Consider the following 19,635-nt stretch of genomic DNA (forward strand, 5'->3'; position numbering starts at 1 on the left):
GCTGGACTCCGGCAAACATAAGAGAACTAAAAGAAATTACAGATAAATAAATCATCTTAGAGGTACACAAGAACTTTCAAAATATAATGGAGGGACCTGCATGGTAACCTAGTGGTTAAATCTTCATCTTGCATGCATCAGGATCTCATGTGGGCAGCAGTTTGCATCCCAGCTGCTCTACTTTCCACCCAGCTCCCTGCTTGTGGCCTGGGAAAGCAGTTGAGGACGCCCCAAGGCCTTGGAACCCTGCATCCACATGGGAGACCTGAAGGAAGCTCCTGGCTTCAGATTGGTTCAGCTCCAGCCATTGCTGCCACTTGGAGAGCAAACCAGTGGACGCAAGATCTTTCTCTCTAATCTCCTCTCTGCAAATCTGCCTCTCCAATAAATAAATTTTGGAAAACAAATAGAATTGAGGACCTGGTGCAGTAGTCTAGCAGCTAAAGTCCTCACCTTGCACACACCAGGATCCCATATGGGTGCAGGGTCTAATCCTGTCAGTCCCGCTTCCCATCCAGCTACCTGGGAGAGGAGACATTGAGATTCACCATCTTAAGCCACTGATTGTTGGCTTGTTGGCTTTTCTGTAATCTACAGGCAAAAACATCTTAACAAACCCCTTACTGGTCATAAAAACTCAATCTAGGCTTTAAGATGCTGATTAAGGACTCCTGAGTCCCAAAGGCAGTACCTGGGTTTGATACCTGCTTCAGATTCTTAACTCCATCTTCCTGCTAATACAAACCATGGGAGGTGGAAGTGAAGGTTCAAGTGACAAGGTTCTTGCCACCCCTTGGGAGTCCTAAATTGAGTACCCACCTCCTGGTTTTGGCTTGACCCAGGCTTAGTTCTTCTGGGCACTTGAGGAACATACTACTACTTGGGAGATCTCTGTCTCTCAGGTAAATTAAAAAATAATTTTTGAAATGCTAATACAAGAATTTTCAAAAAACTATTTATCATCTAAAATAATGACAAACAGAACCATATTCTTCATACTAAAGGACTTTGTATTTTAACAGAACACCATAGCAATCTAAGTGATCCTGGATCATGTAAAGACATCCTTATACTCAATGCTCTCTGTGGAAACAATGTAGTAATAATAATGTAACAACCACAAAAATGTTATAAAAAGCTTACATGAAACATACCTGGGGATTTCAGGTTTCTATTATAATTCACATGTATGGGATTCTGGCATGCTGTAAAAATGGTAAGTCACTGTAAAAACTATGGCTGCTATAAATCCACAAGTAAGTTTTGCTGATGTGAAGGAAGCCCTTATACACATCATAAAAGTTCTATAAATCTGTGTTGCTAAAATATAATCTGTATTGTTTGGGAGAGTACAATTGACACTGTCACCTGCGTGGACAGAGGATGGTGACAGATGGGTCTGTCTGCTGAATGGGGAGAACAGGATCACAGCACCTCACCTTCAGACTTGGCTAATTGCTTTGTGCAACTGCATGGCATGCGGAGTGTAAAGCACTGCCACCATTGCCTCACAGCGACTACTGTTTGACCCTTGGCTGTCTGAACCGACACAGAACAGACTGGGATCCAGATCTTCTGTTTCTAGATCTGGTTTTCATTTTTTAAATTCACGTTGTCATTATTACCTTAGCCAATGATCTAGTGGCCACTCTCTGTCAAACCCTATTTCTAGCAACATGCTCAGATGGATCTTTAAGTGTGACTATCTACCTACTTACCTATCAAGCAGCAAGAATCAGAAAAACTTCCATGTAGCTTTTAACATACAGCTATCCTGGCTTTTTCCTTCCCTTTTCTTTTTCCCTAGCCCACACACTGGCTCTATTTCTATAAACAGCTACAACTTAGAGTGAAATTTTATGACTGAATCTCAAGCACTTCAAGAGAAAAGGCAACTTGGTCTGTTGCTAGTAAACAAAAGCATTAGCTCTAAAGACCAAATGCTCCAAATGTACAGGTTTCACAAACCTTTGGCTGCTACGTGAAATACGGCAAATAGTCCAGTGGTTTCTTTTACCTTTCTTTCTATTTCTAGAAGACTACTACAATGCTTCCGTGCTATTTCAACCCACACATGTGCTGACACACGCAGAGCCTAAAAGGCCATGATTCATCGGCGGCAGCCGCAGCCAGGCAGCTCGCTAAGGGCCTGGCCGACGCTGAACAGCACTCTCCAGGCTGGCCCCCACACGCATGCGCACAGCTCCAGCTGGGCCGGGGAACCCATCTCAGATCCACCCTCCACCTGCTGTAGCACATGAGACCCAAGGAGGTAGAAAAGGATGCCATAATGGCACCTTCAGATTGAAGCCATCCTTTCTGCACTAGCAGTAACCAAGTCTTCACTGTGAGTGTGGCCACTCACACCATATTTTGATTCTTTTGCTGAGAAACTAAATGTAAAACATAGAGCAGTTTTGAGACCAGTGAACATGTAACTTAGCAAACTATACTCAATGTTTTCTTTCCTCCCTATTTTTAAGATTTATTCATTTTTATTGGAAAGTCAGATTTACAGAGAGGAGGAAAGACAAAAAAAATGGTCTTCCATCTGTTGGTTCACACCCCAAGTGGCCACAATGGCTGGAGATGAGCTGATGTGAAGCCAGGAGCCTGGAGCTTCTTCCAGGTCTCCCACATGGGTGCAGGGTCCCAAGGCCTTGGGCTGTCCTTGACTGCTTTCCCAGACCACAGGCAGGGAAATACATGGGGAGTAGTGACTTGAACTGACACCCATATGGGATCCTGGCACATGCAAGGTGAGGACTTTAGCCACTAGGTTGCCACACTGGGCCCATATACACAACATTTTCTAATACGCCAAGGATCAGTGATTTTGGAATCTGGATATCCTGGACAGACAGGGTCTCAACTTGTAGCTTGACCACGTGTTGATTTTATAACTTAGGGCAACTAGTTTAAGCTACCTAGGGTTCTTCCTCTGTAAAAAGAGGACAGAACCAGGCCCTGAAACACAGTGTTCCTGTGAGGATTAAATGAGACATCTTAGGTAAAGAATCAGTACAGGAGTTGGTGCTGTGGCTCAGCAGGTGAGGCTTCTTTGTGCTGGTGTTAAGTCCTGCTCAGATGCCTAGAAAACTGTGGAAGATGGCCCGTGTGCTTAACTCCCTGTCACTCACATAAGAGACCCAGGTGAAGAGTCCTTGGCTCCCAGCCTGGCCGCTGTGGTCATTTGAGGAGTGAACCAGCGAATGAAAGATCTCTGTCCCTCATGCTGCCTTTCAAATAAAGAAATCTTAAAGCTAGCTCAGCCTCTGAAGATGATAGACAGAGGCAGCTATTTCTGCTATGAGTGATAACTTAGGTGCACATGTTCAGGTTCAGTACTGGGCTGGTGGTGGATGGTGTTGGAAAGGGAGTTCTCTTGCTCATCCCCAGCAGGCCCAGTTAGTGCTGCCAGCTGTGATGACAGTTGCATAAGGTGGTGGGACACACATTAAGGTATGCTGGAGACTAGGTGGAGCGCCACTCATTTAAGGCATTACAGTCAGACTGGAGTACAAGAAAAACAAAAAGCACTCTCATTAGATCAATCTCTTCATCTAACATGCAAGATATGCCTCTCTCACAAGTTATATAAAGTAAACTCCACTTTCTTGCTTTGTCAGGCAAGTAGCTAAGGAGTTGTGAACTCTGGGTTGCATGTTGGCTGTGGTTCCCTCCCCCTGCCCCTTGCCTTAATTATATTCTGTTGGGGAAACCTAAATCACAGGGAAAGACCCATGATTTCCTTCAGTGGCCTTGAAATACTAGCAACATTAGCAACCTGGGTGCCCTTTCCTACACTCATTGCTATTCACTGGGCTACCTACCTTCGTTCACTTGGAAAGAAAAAGACCACTAATTTTGGTAAGTGAACCCCCAGAGAATGTACACAAAAAACACAGGGGCCTGTAAGCCTCATTTGGAGAAGTACTCATCTCTCTGCCAGGAGTGGCCTTTCTGTCCCTGTGCAGCTGAATCCCCAGATCTCAAGCCTTCGTCCTGGAGCTGCTCCGATAAACACCGGACCCAGGCTGATCGGCTTTGGGATTTGAATGTTGAATCGGAATTTACATTTGGCTGTGAAAAAAGACAAATGTTGGTTTAAGTGATACAGAGTTTATTTTAATTTTCCTCATAAAGTTGGAAGTCTGGGGTTGGGCAATGCAGGGCTACAAAGGCAACTGGAAGAGACCTACCTGCCAGCATGACATGACAGTACTCAGGGTTCTAAGCAGGATGCTACCACCAGGCTTTTCATTCACATTGTGGGTAAGAGTAAAGAGAAAAGTACTGTCTTTGTGAGGTTTTGCCTTTTTATTCAAGAAATAGAATCATCCCTAGGGACTTCTACCTATATCTCGAAGCCAGAACAGTGACAGTATAGTTACCTCAGCTGTAAGAACAACAACTATTTTAGCTCAGTGTAAAGTTATTCCAACTAAAATCAAGGATCATTTATAACAGAATGGGAGAACCTGGGGGAGAGACACAGCAGAGCTAGCCCATAGAACTAGCTTAAGTTTGTTATTTCACTGTGGGAAATATGTGCAAAATATAAGATGATGATGATAGTTGAAATGGCTTTGTATTGGTTGGTAATTAACAGTGATCACTGCAGTGGCACCTTGAATTTATCATATAGCATTTTTCTTCAAGTATTTCTATGTGCTTTCTACATCTATGAACTTTTCTCAGGTTATTAAAAGAAAATTATCTTAGACTATCTGATAAAGGCAAAAGAAAGCAAAGACATTTAGGTTATGGAACTATGGGATGAATCCTCATGCCAAGCAGTACTGCCACATGGCCTCAGCTACCCAGCAGGGTGACTTTGGGAGGCAGTCCTGGCTTAGCCTCTCCCTGAGCAGGAAGGCCTATGCGGGCAGGAAGGGCTTCCCTTACTACCTCACTGTCTTCTCACAACACATCTTCAGAGGAGCGCCAGGGTCCTGCTTGAAAAGCGTATATAACAGTGCAGGGGGATTATGTGAATTTGGGGATTAAGAAAGGTGAGCTAAGTTTTTAAAGGCTGTTCCTGAGAAACACAATCTGGGCCTATGGAGGTCCACCAAAACTGAGTGTGCTGAACCCTAGAGTCTTTGTTAATCCCACACTTGCCTCTTGTTCCAGACAACTCAAGTATGACAAGAGGTCTTCAAAAAGCTTGTGGTAAATGTATGTTAGGAGAAAACTAGGGATGCATTTCAATTTGCTTCAGATTATACTTATCTTTTTTTCTCTTCTTTTTTTTTAAAGATTTATTTATTTTTATTACAAAGTCAGATATACAGAGAGGAGGAGAGACAGAGAGGAAGATCTTCTGTCCGATGATTCACTCCCCAAGTGGCCGCAATGGCCGGTGCTGCGCCAATCCGAAGCCGGAAACCTGGAATCTCTTCCTGCAGGTCTCCCATGCGGTGCAGGGTCCCAAGGCTTTGGGTCGTCCTCGACTGCTTTCCCAGGCCACAAGCAGGGAACTGGATGGGAAGTGGAACCGCCGGGATTAGAACCGGTGCCCATATGGGACCCCAGTGGACTTTCGCTACTAGGCCACGCCGCCGGGCCTGAAATTATACTTATCTTTGAATTCCACTTACCATGAACTTTTACAAGTATCCTTGCTTATGAAGTGAAATAACAAAAATAGAATATCTCAAAATTAGGTTAACATGGTCAGGCAGTCAGTACTAGACCATAAGAGGAAAAGAGGGAGAAAAGGAGAGAAGTGGCAGCCTTGCTCACTCTGAAACTGCAGATTTAAATGAAGTTAGACCACGTGACCTAAGGTATTATTCCCTTTCATTCAACCATAATTCAAGCATGTTTAAGTTTGCCCCTAGAAAAACAAACTAGACAGTATATTCAAGCCCAGAGTATATTCCAAAGCATAGGAGTTTTTTTACATTAACATTATTATCTGCTCTTGAACATACAGAGTTTCTAATTTGGTTACAGCTTATTTATAACTATTCTAACCTTTATTTAAAAAAAGCTAACAAAAACAAAACCTGAAGCAGGCATTTGAGCTGGTGTTTAAGACATACAGGTAAAGACCTCTGCATCCCATATCCAAGTGCCTGGGTTTGACGCCAGTCCCCTGACTTTCTAGACTCCACACTGCTGCTAAGTCAGCAGCTTATTCCCAGGCACTCTGATAAGGGAGGTGAGGAATGTCTCAAGTGCTAACCCCAAAGCTGAGAAAGGGACTTTAAAGCTGGCAGAGGCTTGGGAAGCTTATCTAAGACCTTTTTTTTTTAAGGAGAAATAGGAGCTGGAATCATGGTATAGCGCAGAAAGCCATAGCCTGTGATACTGGCAACCCATATGAGCAGTTCCATATCTGACTGTTCTAGTTCCAATCCAGCCCCTTGATAATGTGCCTGTGAGATGGCCCAAGTGCTTGGGCCCTTGCACTTTTGTGGTGCAGCCCAAAGACGCTCGACTTTGGCCTGGTTTTTCCCTGGCCATTGTGGCCACTTGGGGAATGAACCAGTAGACAGTAAATCAATCTCTCTCCTGTCTCTTCCTCTCTCTGTGTAACTCTGACGTTCAAACAAGTAAATCGTAAGGGGAAAAAAGGAAGATAAACAAGCAAGCATCACTCCCATCTACTGAAGGACATCAGCCTGGCTGTTGCAAGAATACATCTCTTATATGATGGTGTGTGTGCTAGGGAAGGTAACATGATTTTCAGCTGAATATTATCCAAATGAGATTAAAATACATTTTTTTTTTGGTTGTTGTTCTAAAGCTACTAATACTTTCTAAGAAAGAAAATACAGAAAGTAAAACTTTTATTTCCCCATTTATACAAAGATTTGGGCCCTCTAATGACTTCATATGAGTTGATGTCTTAAAGCCTGGAAACTGATTGGGTGACATTTAATCTCTGAGATTAAAATCACTTAGTGAATACTGTATCATTCCACTGTTCTCACTGTCATGTTGGCGTTGGGGCCTCGCGCTGCTGCTTCTACTGTGCCTTCCCAGCTCATGAGTACAAGCCCGGCAGCAGCTGTCTGAATCCATGGAAGGCTGCATCTGGCACCGATCTATCTTTCAGCCATCCCCACTTACCTCGGAGATCATACAAAGGCGGCACACGGCTCCCTGCAGCCCCAGCCACACACCAGGCTTTGTTCCACCCAGGGTGTGAAGCAATTTCACATCTCTTTTTTTGTTTGTTTGTTTGCTACATCATTTCAAGTAGCAGTTTCTGGAAGGAATGGAGGAAAAGTTGTTTGCTTCATCCTGAGAATGTCGAGATTTAAAACTATCCCATAAAGATTTGGTAGACCATCATTAGCATGGTTTTAGCTGAAACACACTATTTAGGGGCTTGCCAGAAGAGACACAATGCTGTCGACAGATCCCAGACAAGGAGGCGAGTCTGCTTAGGATTCCTGAACTGTCATGGTTATTAAACATGCTGCACCACAAAACCCTTCAGTACTCAAGGCTTTCTCCATATCAGCTCTGTGGAATTTTCGCAAATGCTGTTTCTAGCAGGGAAATTATTTACATGTGCATTCAAACAACATTATCTCCAAGGACCATTATATGAGAAAAAGAGAACAGTTTTCCTGAATGAAGGGATGTATTTGTAATTTTAAAAACAATAATTGTGTTTGGGTGGATTATGTTCGCAATTGGCTTTTCTCTTGCTTTTGGATGACGACCTGTAGAAGAGGACATAGTCTTCTTCCAGCGCAATGGTTAAAGTGTGAATCAATCAGTAAGGAGTGGAACAAAAATGTACTATAGGAATGTAAGGCAAGCCATGTCAGGGATGATGTGAAGAGCAAGCAGTCTTTGGACCAGAAATGAGAGCTTTTCTTTTGCTCAGTCATTGCTTTTAATTCTAATATATGTGCACTAACAATTTCCCTTTAGACAATGTTTCATTGGTATTCCACAAGCTTTTAAATTATGTTACTTACATTTATTATTCTAACATTTTCTCAGTGTATAATACAGTGACAAGTTCCTTCCCAATGGTGCACAACCCAATAATGTCACATCCACTTCCAGAATCTTTCTCACATCCCAAAGAGAAACTGTTCTTATTAAAGAATAACTCTGGGGTGTGTTCTATGGCACTGCTTGGGACACCCATATTCCACACAACAGTGCCCTCTTCGAGTCCTGGCTACTTTGTATTTCCGAAACAGTTTCCTGCTAATGTGCATATGAAGACAGCAGATGGTGATGGCCCACGTGTTTAGGCACCTGCTACCCACATGGGCAGCCTCGATGGAACTGCTGTTCCTGACTTCAACGTGGCCTATTCCTGGCACTCGTGGGTATCTGCGTAAATGAGCCAATGGATGGAAGCATGTCTCTCCCTCCCTCCCTCTTTTTCCCTTGCTCTCTCTCCCTTTCAAATAAATATATGTTTCAAATAAATAAATAAAATCAGCAGCTGTCCATTTTCTTCAACCCCTGGCCTACGTTGACTGCTCTTCTACACTGTCATGAATTTAACTATTATAAGTATTTGGTATAAGTGAAACTATACAATATTTATTCTTTTTTCTTTAAATATTTATTTATTTTTATTGGAAAATCAGATATATGGAGAGATAGAGAGAAAGATCTTCTGTCTGATGATTCACTTTCCAAGTGGCCACAACAGCCAGAGCTGAGCTTATCTGAAGCCAGGAGCCAGGGACCTTCCTCCAGGTCTCCCACGAGGGTGCAGGATCCCAAGGCTTTAGGCCATCCTCAGCTGCTTTCCCAAGTCACAAGCAGGGAGCTGGATGGGAAGCGGGGCCTGCCGGGATTAGAACTGGTGCCCATATGGGATCCTGGCACGTGCAAGGTGAGGACTTTCACCGCTAGGCTAAAACACTGAGCCCTCCTTTTTTTTTTTTTTTTTTTTTAAATTAAGGATTATTTGCTTTTTCTTGGAAAGGCAGACTTACAGAGAGAAGGAGAGACAGAGACAGAGAGATCTGTCTGCTGGCTCACTCCCCAAGTAGCCGCAATGGCCAGAACTGAACTGAACCAAAGCCAGGAGCCAGAAGCTTCTTCCAGGTCTCCCAAATGGGTGCAGGCCACAAGCAGGGAACTGGATGAGAAGTGGAGCAGCCAGGACTTCAGTTGGTGTCCATGGGATCTCAGCATGTGCCAGGTGAGGATTTAGTCACTGAGCCATCGTGCCATATACCATGAATTCCTGCTTTCAATTCCTTTGGGTATATACCTACAAGTGGAATTTCTGAGTCATACTGTAATTCTATGTTTAACTTTTTGAGGAACTGAAAAATAGCTTTTTAAAGTACCTTTTTCAAAACTTCATTCTGTTCTTGCTAAAGTCCCTGGTCAGCGCTTGATGCTACCTGACCAGACCTAAATGGTGGAGCAGCTGACAGCTGCTCCACTGGGAAATGCTGCTCTGAATCACCAGGCCTCCAGGCTCCTCTGCTACCTGGGCTTCTTCCTCACTCTGGCCTTCCTCTTGGTCTCTCTCAGCTGCTTCCTCTTTTTCTCTCTGCTCTCTCAAACTCTGAAGGTCCCTGTGGCTTCTTCACCATGCTATGCCCTTCAGATCTCACCTTATATCACGGCCTTAAACATCACAGAAGGACTGCCAACTTCCAGGCTTACAACTCTAGGTTTTCCTCTATTCTTTCTTGCCACCCGTATGGTGACACAGGTATCCTCTATATTCCTTTCCTCTAAAGGCCAAACTGCAATCACAACTGCCAATTCAATATTTCCACAAAGATGTCTCAAATTCAATACTTGTTTCTTCAGTAATCCCGAAAAGCTGGCCCCCTGCACTTTTTCCCATATGGGTTAATGGTGACACTATTCATTCCAGCCCTGAGCTCCCAAGCTTTGCAGTCCCAAGCCTTGCAGTTGTCATGGACTCCTTACACCCAATCTGGCAGGGAATCCTGCTGGTCCCATCTCAGAATCCAATTAGGTATGGATCACCCTAGCCCCTGCCACCACCGCCTCTTGTGCCTATGGCACGAGCATGACTTCTGCAAGGCACACTCCTGCATGATGCACACTGTAACATGCTTGCTGTCTTCGACCCGCAGTTCAACCATAAGCTCCACCAGAGGAGGGACCTCCACCTCTAATCTGTTCACTGATGGATTTCTAGCTGCTTTAGACTGAGCGCTAGCCTTCAGGGTCATCGGAAAGGCCTCTGTGAGGTATAGCAGGTTTAGAAGATCGTGAGTGTGGAGCCCCTGTGGTGGCATCAGGGGCCTTAAAAAGGCAGGAAGATCTCCCTCTCTCTCTTTGCACCAAGCAAGAAAAGATCATGGAAGCTCAAAACTGAGCCAAAGACCTTCACCCAACCCAACCATGCTGAGAAGCCTGGTCTCGGGCATCCAGCCTCCAGAATCATGAGAAATCAATATTTGTTCTTTAAGGCACCCAGCCAATGGCAATTTGTTATAAAAGCCTGAACTGAGACACAGTACTTAGAACAAGGTTTAGCATAAGGTAGAGCCTCAATAGATCACATTTTTACAACAAGAAAAAAAGATTTCTTTCTTCATGAGAAGAATGTCTGGTGAGTTAGGACACAGAAAAACTCTTAGTGGAAGCTAAACTCTTAGTGGAAGCTAAACTGGCAGTCCTGTGGCTGCCTGCAGCTGAGGGACTCTACTCACCCACCCCCCTACCGTGAGCAAATGTGGCTGTGGTGATCTGCAGTCTACCACTCTGGCCAAAGAGGAGACCCTGGGCCCCACGGACAGAGCTGAACTCTGCCAGTTTAATGGAAAGTTCATTTATGTCCAAAGTTCTATAGTGCTCTTCACCGGTGGGTAATCACCACCACAGTGTTTGTATAGGAAAAAGCTTTTTTTGAGCTTCCCTCCAGAGTCAAAGACTCAATATTATTTGTCTGAGGACACCGGCAGCAGTTATTTCTTAGTTTTGAAAGGACACATATAATATTCACCAATCCCTGAATGCATTTTAAATTGCAAACACAAAGCAATTACCCTCCATCCCCACCTCGTCATTCCGTAATGAATACAGAGTATTTTGGCTGCAGAAGTGTGACTGTGGGTATGCGATTATAGAAGAGTTCTCAAGGTCACTTATTTTAAACATTTTAGAATGCATTTTATTTGTTTGAAAGAAAGAGAAATTTCTCACTTTCTAGTTCACTCTCCAAGTGCTCACACAGTGAGGCCTGGGTCAGGTAGAAGCTGGGAGATCCTCTCATGGGAGATCCTCCCATGGATCACAGGGACCTAACCGCTTGAGCCAGTCCCTGCTTCGTCCCAGAGTGGGCATCAGTGGGACTTAGGAATGGAGCCAAGACTCAAGCTAAGGCCGTGCACTCTAAGGTGAGGGCATCCCAAGTGGCATGGTGACTGCTGCGTCAGATGCCTACTCCTTCAACCCGTTCTCATGTTTTCCAAGCTAAGTTGCATCCTAGCTAGCTAGTACTGACCATCCGACCCATCAATCTATTGAATGTCTTCCACTTCTCCATTTGGTAAACCATTGAAAACCCAGGTCCATTATAAAATAAGTTGTATTACACATGTAAAGCACTATCGATAATTTTTAAAAAAGGACAAATTAGACCATCAAAGTTAAAAAGTTCACTATATGAAAGGACATGCCAAGAGGATGAAGAGTCACGCTAAATACTTCTGGAAAATATTTGAAATTGCATATTTGAGAAAAGACTAGGATATATGAAGAAATCTCAAAATTCAGCTGTTGAGGAAAATAAAAACTTAAAACATGAATGAATGACAAGACACTGCACCAAAGAGGATGTACACATGTGAAAAGATGCTTTTCATCATTAGGAAAATGCAAATTACAACTACTGGACACATACATACCTATCAGAATGGCTAAAATAAAAAGGCCAGATACGGGCGACAGGGTTGTCGCTTGTGGATTAAGCCTCCACTTGCGACATTGGCATTCTGGTTCATATCCCAGCTGCTACATTCACTATTCTGCTCCATGATAATGTGCCTGAGAAAGCAGCAGAGGATGGCCTAAGTGCTTGGACCCCTGGTCCTATGATGAAGACTTGGAGGAAGTCCCGAGCTTCGGCTGGTCCAGCTCTGGCTATTATTGCAGCCATTTGGGAAGTGAACCAGCAGAAGGAAGGTCTGTCTCTGTGTCTCTGTAGCTCTACCTTTCAATAAATAAATATTTTCAAAAATAATAAAACAGAAATATGTACATTTGATTTATTTATTAATTTAAAGGCCAGATGCTGAAAAGGATGCAGAAAGACTGGGTCCCAGGTATGTGGCTCGTCCAAAGGTGAAGTGTGGCAGGTGCTCCAGCACGTAGCCTGGTGGTTTTGGTAACAGTGAACCATGCCACTGCCCTGGTGATTGCATCTCCAGCGCATAGTTCAGTGAGATGAAAACCCAAGTTCATACAAAAGCCTGCGTGTGAATGTTGACGGTAACTTTCCTGTCAATGGCCCTAGACTGAAAACTGCCTGGATACCCTTCAGTGAGTGGGTGGTTAAGCAAACTATGCTGTATTTAGCACCACTCTGCACCGAAAAGGAAACACCCAGTGACGTGTGCCACAATTCGGATTAATTACCACGAGGTGAAGTAAGACAGTCCCACAATGTCACATACTGTATGACTGCATGAACGTGACTATTTTGAAATGACCAAAACATAGACATGGAGAACAGATTAATGATTTCCAGGGGTTCAGAAGGGCAGAGAAGATGGGAATGGGGAATATGGTATGGCCAATAGCAAGGCAGCATGAGGGATTTGAGTAATGATGGCGAAGGTCTGCATCTTGACTATCCACGTCAGTGTCCTGTGCCGTGATTTTGGAGGATGTTACTCGTGGTATCTCTTGGGTTTATTTCTTAAAACTGCGTGAGGAAATACAATTTGCTCAAAAAGAAGTTTTCCTTTACAAAGTTATGAACTCCTTAGACCCCCATTGGACTGTGAACTCTGTGAGGGAATAGATATCTGTATTTCCCCATTTGTATAATGCCTACTTTGTAGAGGCACTTGTGGAGGATACGTGCTTGAAACATGTTTGCAGGTAACCTTCAGTAAAAGAGGCTGAACAGCTGAATGCAGCCGCATTATGCACTGGTAACTAAGACATGCCCAAAGGAAGGGCAGAGCGCTGCCACCCCATGCATTCAGTATTCTGCAGGGACTGGCGCTGAGCTGCAGTGGATTAAGCCCCATCTTCTGTGACTGCATCCCATATCACAGTGCCACTTTTAGTACTGCTGTCCTGTTGGTCCAGCTTCCTGTTCACGGCTGGGAAAGCAGCAGAGGGTGACTCAAGTGTTTGGGTTTTTGCCACCCATATGGTGACACAGGTGGTATACTGCACTCCTGGCTGCAGCCTGACCCAGCCACCAGTTGTTACAGACGTTTGGGGAAATCTTTCTCTTTCTCTCTCTGTCTTTCACATGAAGAAAGAAATCTTTTTTTCTTGTTGCAAAAGTGTGATCTATTGAGGCTCTACCTTACGCTAAACCTTGTTCTAAGTACTGTGTCTCAGTTCAGGCTTTTACAACAAATTGCCATTGGCTGGGTGGCTTAAAGAACTTTTCCATGTCCTAACTCACCAGACATTCTTCTCTCCATTTCTGAAGCTGTCAAGGGGCCTTCCTCTCACCACAACACCTCCTCATCTGCAGTGTCTGGGAAGTCCTGCATTTAAGTTACTAAGAATCGCCTATAATGAAGAGTTGTGGGGGGAGGGTGGCAGGCGCTGTGGCACAGCAGGTTAAGCCCTCTGAGCAGAGACTGGAGCTCTGGTTTAACTCTACTTCCTCCAGCTCCCTGCTAATGTGCATGGGAAAGCAACCAAAGATAGATGTAAGCATCGTTCCAGTTTTTATTTTAGTGAAGAAACATATTTTGACAGCAAATGGGTTCCAATAACACTTCTGGGAACTGGACACAAGCAACAAAAAGAAAGTTTCTTACAAACTGAAAAAAAAAATGGATATATAATGAATCTTCAGAAATTTCCTGCTAAATGTGCACCATGAAAAAACTACCCATGGAACTTTTTTGGGGGGGCAGCAAAATACATTTCTGGGGGTGTGTTTTTAGTGATTAGGACACAGGTAGGGATGCTTACATCTCATATCAGAGTGCTTGGGTTTGAACCCCAATCCTAGCTTCCTGCTGATGCACACCCTAGGGGCAGCAGGTGGGTTCCTGGCACCCATGTGGAAGACTCAAACTGATTTCCTTGGCTTTGACCTTGCTCAGCCCCAGCTGCTGTGGAGAAGCAGCACATGGAAGAGCTCTGTGTTCCTTTCTGTGTCTCTCTCTGTCATTCAGTTAAATAAGACGTATACAAATTTTAAATATTAAGAAACTTAACTTTTAATCCTATCACGCAAACTTTTAAAACTGTCTTGGTATAATTACAAAATACTGGACCTCCACAGTCATGGTGTAAGAGAAAAAGCCAGTGTCTAGGTTGAAAAACGAAAGAGAAGACAAAGCAGGAAGCAGAGGTGAAATGGCTGTGTCTACTTTGGGAACACCTTTCTCGGGGAGGCTGTAAGGCAAGCCTTATGGAGCCAAGGACTTCTCCCTGCCTTGCCACCATCACTCCCCACAGGCCCAGTGCCTACCTTGCTTCAGGTCATACGTTCATTTTCGTGAGTGAACTGAATTCATACTCCTCTTTGTACCCACAAGAGTTCACTTTCACCAGTCTCGGAAGAATTACTAAACCACTGGGAACATGAGATAATCGTCTTTACTCTGCTGAAGTTAATTGATCCTTTCCTGAGGACTCCAATAACCTGGCATTTCTCAGTTCCATATTAAATATAAGCACAATCATTGTTTTAATTAAACCATAATACATCTATTTAGTACCCACAATGACAGAATACTGTTATTTAATTAGAAAATTTACAGATTTCACAATGCTCACTTTATTTACAAATAAACCTTAGGTAAGAAACATAAGATTCTATGAAAGGCTTTTTTTGTTGTTGTTCTTAATATAGGGAAGCTCTAGTTCTGAGAAAAGATTAATTAAGAACTTCCTAGCCAGGAGGAGATATATAGAAATCGTAAGGAATAGGGAAAGTGTAAATTGAGAACTTGAACTCAGAAAAGGGGAACCTTAATTGTAAGAAATCAAAAAGAAAAGCAAAATGAGTACAGATGATTCTCATATATGCTTTACTGACAACTTATGATGGTTTTAGAACTTAAAACCTCTCTAACAAGATTCCTAGAATGCAAATTTCCCTGATGTATTTCCTAAGATTCTATACATACAGCTCTGAAAAACAATAACAACAACAACCCAAAACCTTTTTACCAGATAGTAAGATGGAAAATGCGGCAAAATACAGTAACAGCTAGAACACTTCAGTTTATTTCAAAGAACAGAAACACTGCCATGTATAGCCATCAACTAAAGCAGGACCCACAGATGTGGAAGGAGGATACACACAGAGGGAACAAAGGTAGGAACAGGTCCCAGAAAAAAATGTAAGGATTACTCTGTCACACTTCATCGCGGATCCACACACCAGAGAATGCCTAGCAGTTCAAACGACAAGATAGACTCATAAGGCAGTCCTTAATACTGCCTCATTTCTGAGACACTCAGATCACCTTCTACTTCTAAGAATTGAACCCAATACAATCACACCATCAACAGTGGAGCAGATGTTTGGTGCAGTAGCTAAGCCAAGCATTGGAACACCTGCATCAGACACAGGAATCTCTGGGTCTGGGTACCAGCTCTGCTTCTGGCTCCCTGCTCCTGCGCTTCTGGGCAGGCAGCATGTGATGGTTCTAGAGTTTGGCTCCCTGCCAACCAGGGGGGAGGCCTGGAATTAAAATCAGGCTCTTGGTTTCAGTCTGGCCTAGCTCTGGCTGTTGCAGGCATATAGGGAGTGAACCAACACAACAGGAGTCTCTCTCTCTCTCTGTCTCTCTCTGTCTTTCAAATAAAATGAATGTGGCACCATGGGCCACAGAGGCTGTCCACTTCTTTGCAGATATTTTTTTCCTCCATGCTTCCTATGGGACAGTTTCTTTCTTTCTTGTTTTTTTTTAAGATTTATTTATTTTTATTGGAAAGTCAGATATATACAGAGAGGAGCAGAGACAGAGAGGAAGAGCTTCCGTCTGGTGATTCACTCCCCAAATGACCGCAATGGCTGGTGCTGCACCAATCTGAAGCCAGGAGCCAGGAACCTCTTCCAGGTCTCCCATGTGGGTGCAGGGTCCCAAGGCTTTGGGCCGTACTCGACTGCTTTCCCAGGACACAAGCAGGGAGCTGGATGGGAAGTGGGGCCGCTGGGATTAGAACCAGTGCCCATATCCTGGCACATACAAAGCGAGGACTTTAGCCCTAGGCCACGCCACCGGGCTCTATGGGACAGTTTCTATTGCTATGACTTGAAGTTCAATGATTTTTCCCCCAAAATTTTCTAATCTGCCATGAATTCCACCCCAATGAAGTCTTCATTGAAAAACTGAACTCCAGCTCAACTCCAGATGTTACAATTTTAAAATATTTTCCATTTCTTGGGACCAGTGCTGCAGTCCTCCATCTGTAGGTGCCAGCATACCAATGTCTCTGCCTTTCAGATAAGCATAAAACTTAAGAAAAAATGGCACATAGGTGCCATTTTGTGTCCTGGCTAGTTCACTTCCCATCCAGCTCCCTGCTTGTGGCCTGCATGGGAGACTCAGATGAAGCTCCTGGCTCCTGGTTTTGGATCGGCTCAGTTCTGTCTATAGAAGTCACTCGGGGTGTGAACCAGCAGACAGATCTTTCTCTCTTCTGTCTCTCCTTCTCTCTCTGTAACTCTTTTTTAAAAATTAAGGCTTTAAGAAGGTATTTTCCATTTCTGTCCTTACTGATGTGCACATTTCATTTCAAATCCATGACTATGTTGACAGTAACATTTTAAATTAGCCATCTTGGTCATTTCTGGTCTCCTTCCTACTAGTCCCTTTCTCCTTGTTACGGATCACACTACATGTTCTTCACATGTCTAATGACTTCTTACTAGATGCCAGACTCTTAAGTGTTTCATTGTTAAATGTCTGGATTTCGTTTTCTTCTTTTAAAAGGTGCTGATTTTATTTCAGCCAGCATGTAAGGTACTTACAGATCAACTTGATCCTTCCTGAGCTCGTTTCACAGCTGTGTGAGGGAGGACCTGGGCCAGGGTTTCTAAACCTGGACACTGCAAACATTTGGGGCCATGTGATTCCCAAGAGCGGAGAGGGCTTCCGTGCTTTGCAACGCATTTAGTGGCAGCCCTGACTTCTCCCACGGAGGGAAGAAAACGCTTTTCACTTGTGACAACTCCCTATGGCTCCAGAAATGGCCAAATGCCTTCTGGGATTTCATCCAGTTCTTTGCCTGGCATTCAGAAAGGGTTAACACAGCAAGTCTGACCCTAATAAAAGTCCTAGCACCCAATCTCTAAAAAGCTTCCCCAGTATTTCACACGCGTTGCAACAACTCGGGGAAATTAAGTGCATCCTGTGTGACTCTACTGAGGAGGCACTCTTCAAAACTTGTGCCTGGTTTCCTCCAAACTTCACCCCATGAACATTTTCTCTTTGCTCACTGTTTTTGGGGAGGGGGGATGCATTCCCTGCGATACATCTTAGGAGTGTGACTGGATGATGAATCCTGTGAGTTCTCCTAACAAATCATCAGAAGATGGTCTGGGGACCACCTACACTCAGCCAAAGGTGAGTTGAGGGTTGAACCATTCAAAGTAGGCATGCATAAGTTCAGTGTTTGCTAACAGACTCAAGGGACCCCAAGCCCATGTCTGATTCCCTTTTTCTGCATACCTCCCTCCCCTTCTCTAGCACTTGGCCTCTCCCATCACAGTCTCGGCCTCAGGTTCCTTCATTCTCTCTCTTGCCTTGACTCAGCCACCTAGATGAACCGAAATCTCCAGGCAGAAAGCTGAGATAAACCCAGGACCCTTCCCACACCTCTACTTAGAGATCACAATCTGCACCACCTGTTGTACAGGGTTTGAAATCATTCCTCAGGCAGTTTGTCCAGTTTTCTAGCTGTTGAGGCAACAGAGCAGAAGCAGTACCAGTCACTTTGTTGTGATGCAAAAGAAGTCTACATCATAACATGAAAGTATTTTAATTCAGGTGTAAACTGAGTTAATGTGAGCTATAAAGCCACTTTCGGCAATCCAGAAGCATTCCAAGCCAAGAAACAGTTTTTTTTTTTTAAAGATTAATTTTATTTTTATTACAAAGTCAGATATACAGAGAGGAGGAGAGATAGAGAGGAAGTGGAGCTGCTGGGATTAGAACCAGCGACCATATGGGATCCCAGTACATTCAAGGAGAGGACCTTAGCCACTAGGCCACGCCACCAGGACCCAAGAAACAGTTTTATACATCTACAAAAGACCAACCATTTATGGTCACTAACACTGATTGTCCCCTAACGTCACCTCTACTCCCAGTGTTGTTTCTTACTCATTTCCTCTCTCTTGAGATTTTTTTGGGGGGGGTTAATTCTTTTTCTTTTTTTTTGAAGATTTATTTATTTTATTACAAAGTCAGATATACAGAGAGGAGAGAAAGAGAGGAAGATCTTCCGTCCGATGATTCACTCCCCAAGTGAGCCGCAACAGCCTGTGCTGTGCCGATCCAAAGCCGGGAACCAGGAACCTCTTCCGGGTCTCCCATGTGGGTGCAGGGTCCCAAAGCATTGGGCCGTCCTCGACTGCTTTCCCAGGCTACAAGCAGGGAGCTGGATGGGAAATGGAGCAGCCGGGATTAGAACCGGCACCCATATGGGATCCTGGGGTGTTTAAGGCAAGGACTTTAGCCGCTAGGCCATGCTGCCGGGCCTGGGGGGTTAATTCTTAATATCTCTTTCAGTAAGATCATTTCTAGCACATTTCTATGTGCCTGTTTATCTGAATCCCATTCATTTACTTACTCCAATAGATACCTATTAAACACCTACTATACAACAGCCTAGTGTGTTCAAGACATGGTATCTATGACCAAGTTGCCTGGATTCAAATTCTGGCTCCTACTCTGTCGGTGTCTTAGGCAAATTACTTAACCTCTCTATGTCACGGTTTTCTCACCAGTTAAACAAATTAAACAGACTCGCTCTTCGGGTTGTGGTGAGGGGTTTGGGGGGAGACGCTGTTACCACAGTTCTTAGAACACTATCTGGTACTCAGGAAAAACTGTAGAATTCTGACTACTAATACATATGCTAACTCTAATGCATCATTATTGATAATGAACAAAAGAGGGAAAGGGAGGCTTATAACACAACAAAGGACACAGTCTTAAGTTTATTGTCCAAACACACAAGACTTACAATGATTACTGTAGGATAATATATACTAAATCACTCCCTCCTGATAACAATCCCAGAGGTCAGAAATGGATGTAGTTACAGTCACATCCATTTTATGGATTAAGGAGATTAAGCACTTGGAGGTGCATGGAATTACCCAGGACCATTCATCTGGAATACAGCTCGGATCAGAGCCCAGGGATCCCAATGCCAGAGAACAGGGATCTGCTGGTTCACCAGAACACAGTGGTTCCAAGTTTTAAGCTCTGGGGTCACAAAGAGAAACACCATTAATTCTGCTCAGTGAGGCTGGTGAGTGAG

The 19,635-nt window shown here is 43.9% G+C and overlaps 1 protein-coding gene across 3 annotated transcripts in view; it reads right to left on the bottom strand.

Annotated features, from left to right (window-relative positions):
• SERTAD2 (SERTA domain containing 2) overlaps nt 1-19,635 on the bottom strand; it is a 204,826-nt gene that overhangs the window by 120,838 nt on the left and 64,353 nt on the right. The window contains exon 3 of one of the 3 annotated variants that reach the window (XR_009245973.1): nt 6,492-7,222. The exons of 1 other annotated variant lie outside the window; for it this stretch is intronic. The gene's annotated coding sequence lies outside the window, so the exon portion shown is untranslated. Of the gene's footprint in view, nt 1-6,491; nt 7,223-17,004; nt 17,374-19,635 lie in introns of those variants that run through there. One more of the 3 variants, XR_009245971.1, reaches the window with a different exon arrangement.

The sequence above is a fragment of the Ochotona princeps genome, chromosome 8 (assembly GCF_030435755.1).
Source record: "Ochotona princeps isolate mOchPri1 chromosome 8, mOchPri1.hap1, whole genome shotgun sequence".
NCBI classification, from domain to species: Eukaryota; Metazoa; Chordata; class Mammalia; order Lagomorpha; family Ochotonidae; genus Ochotona; species Ochotona princeps.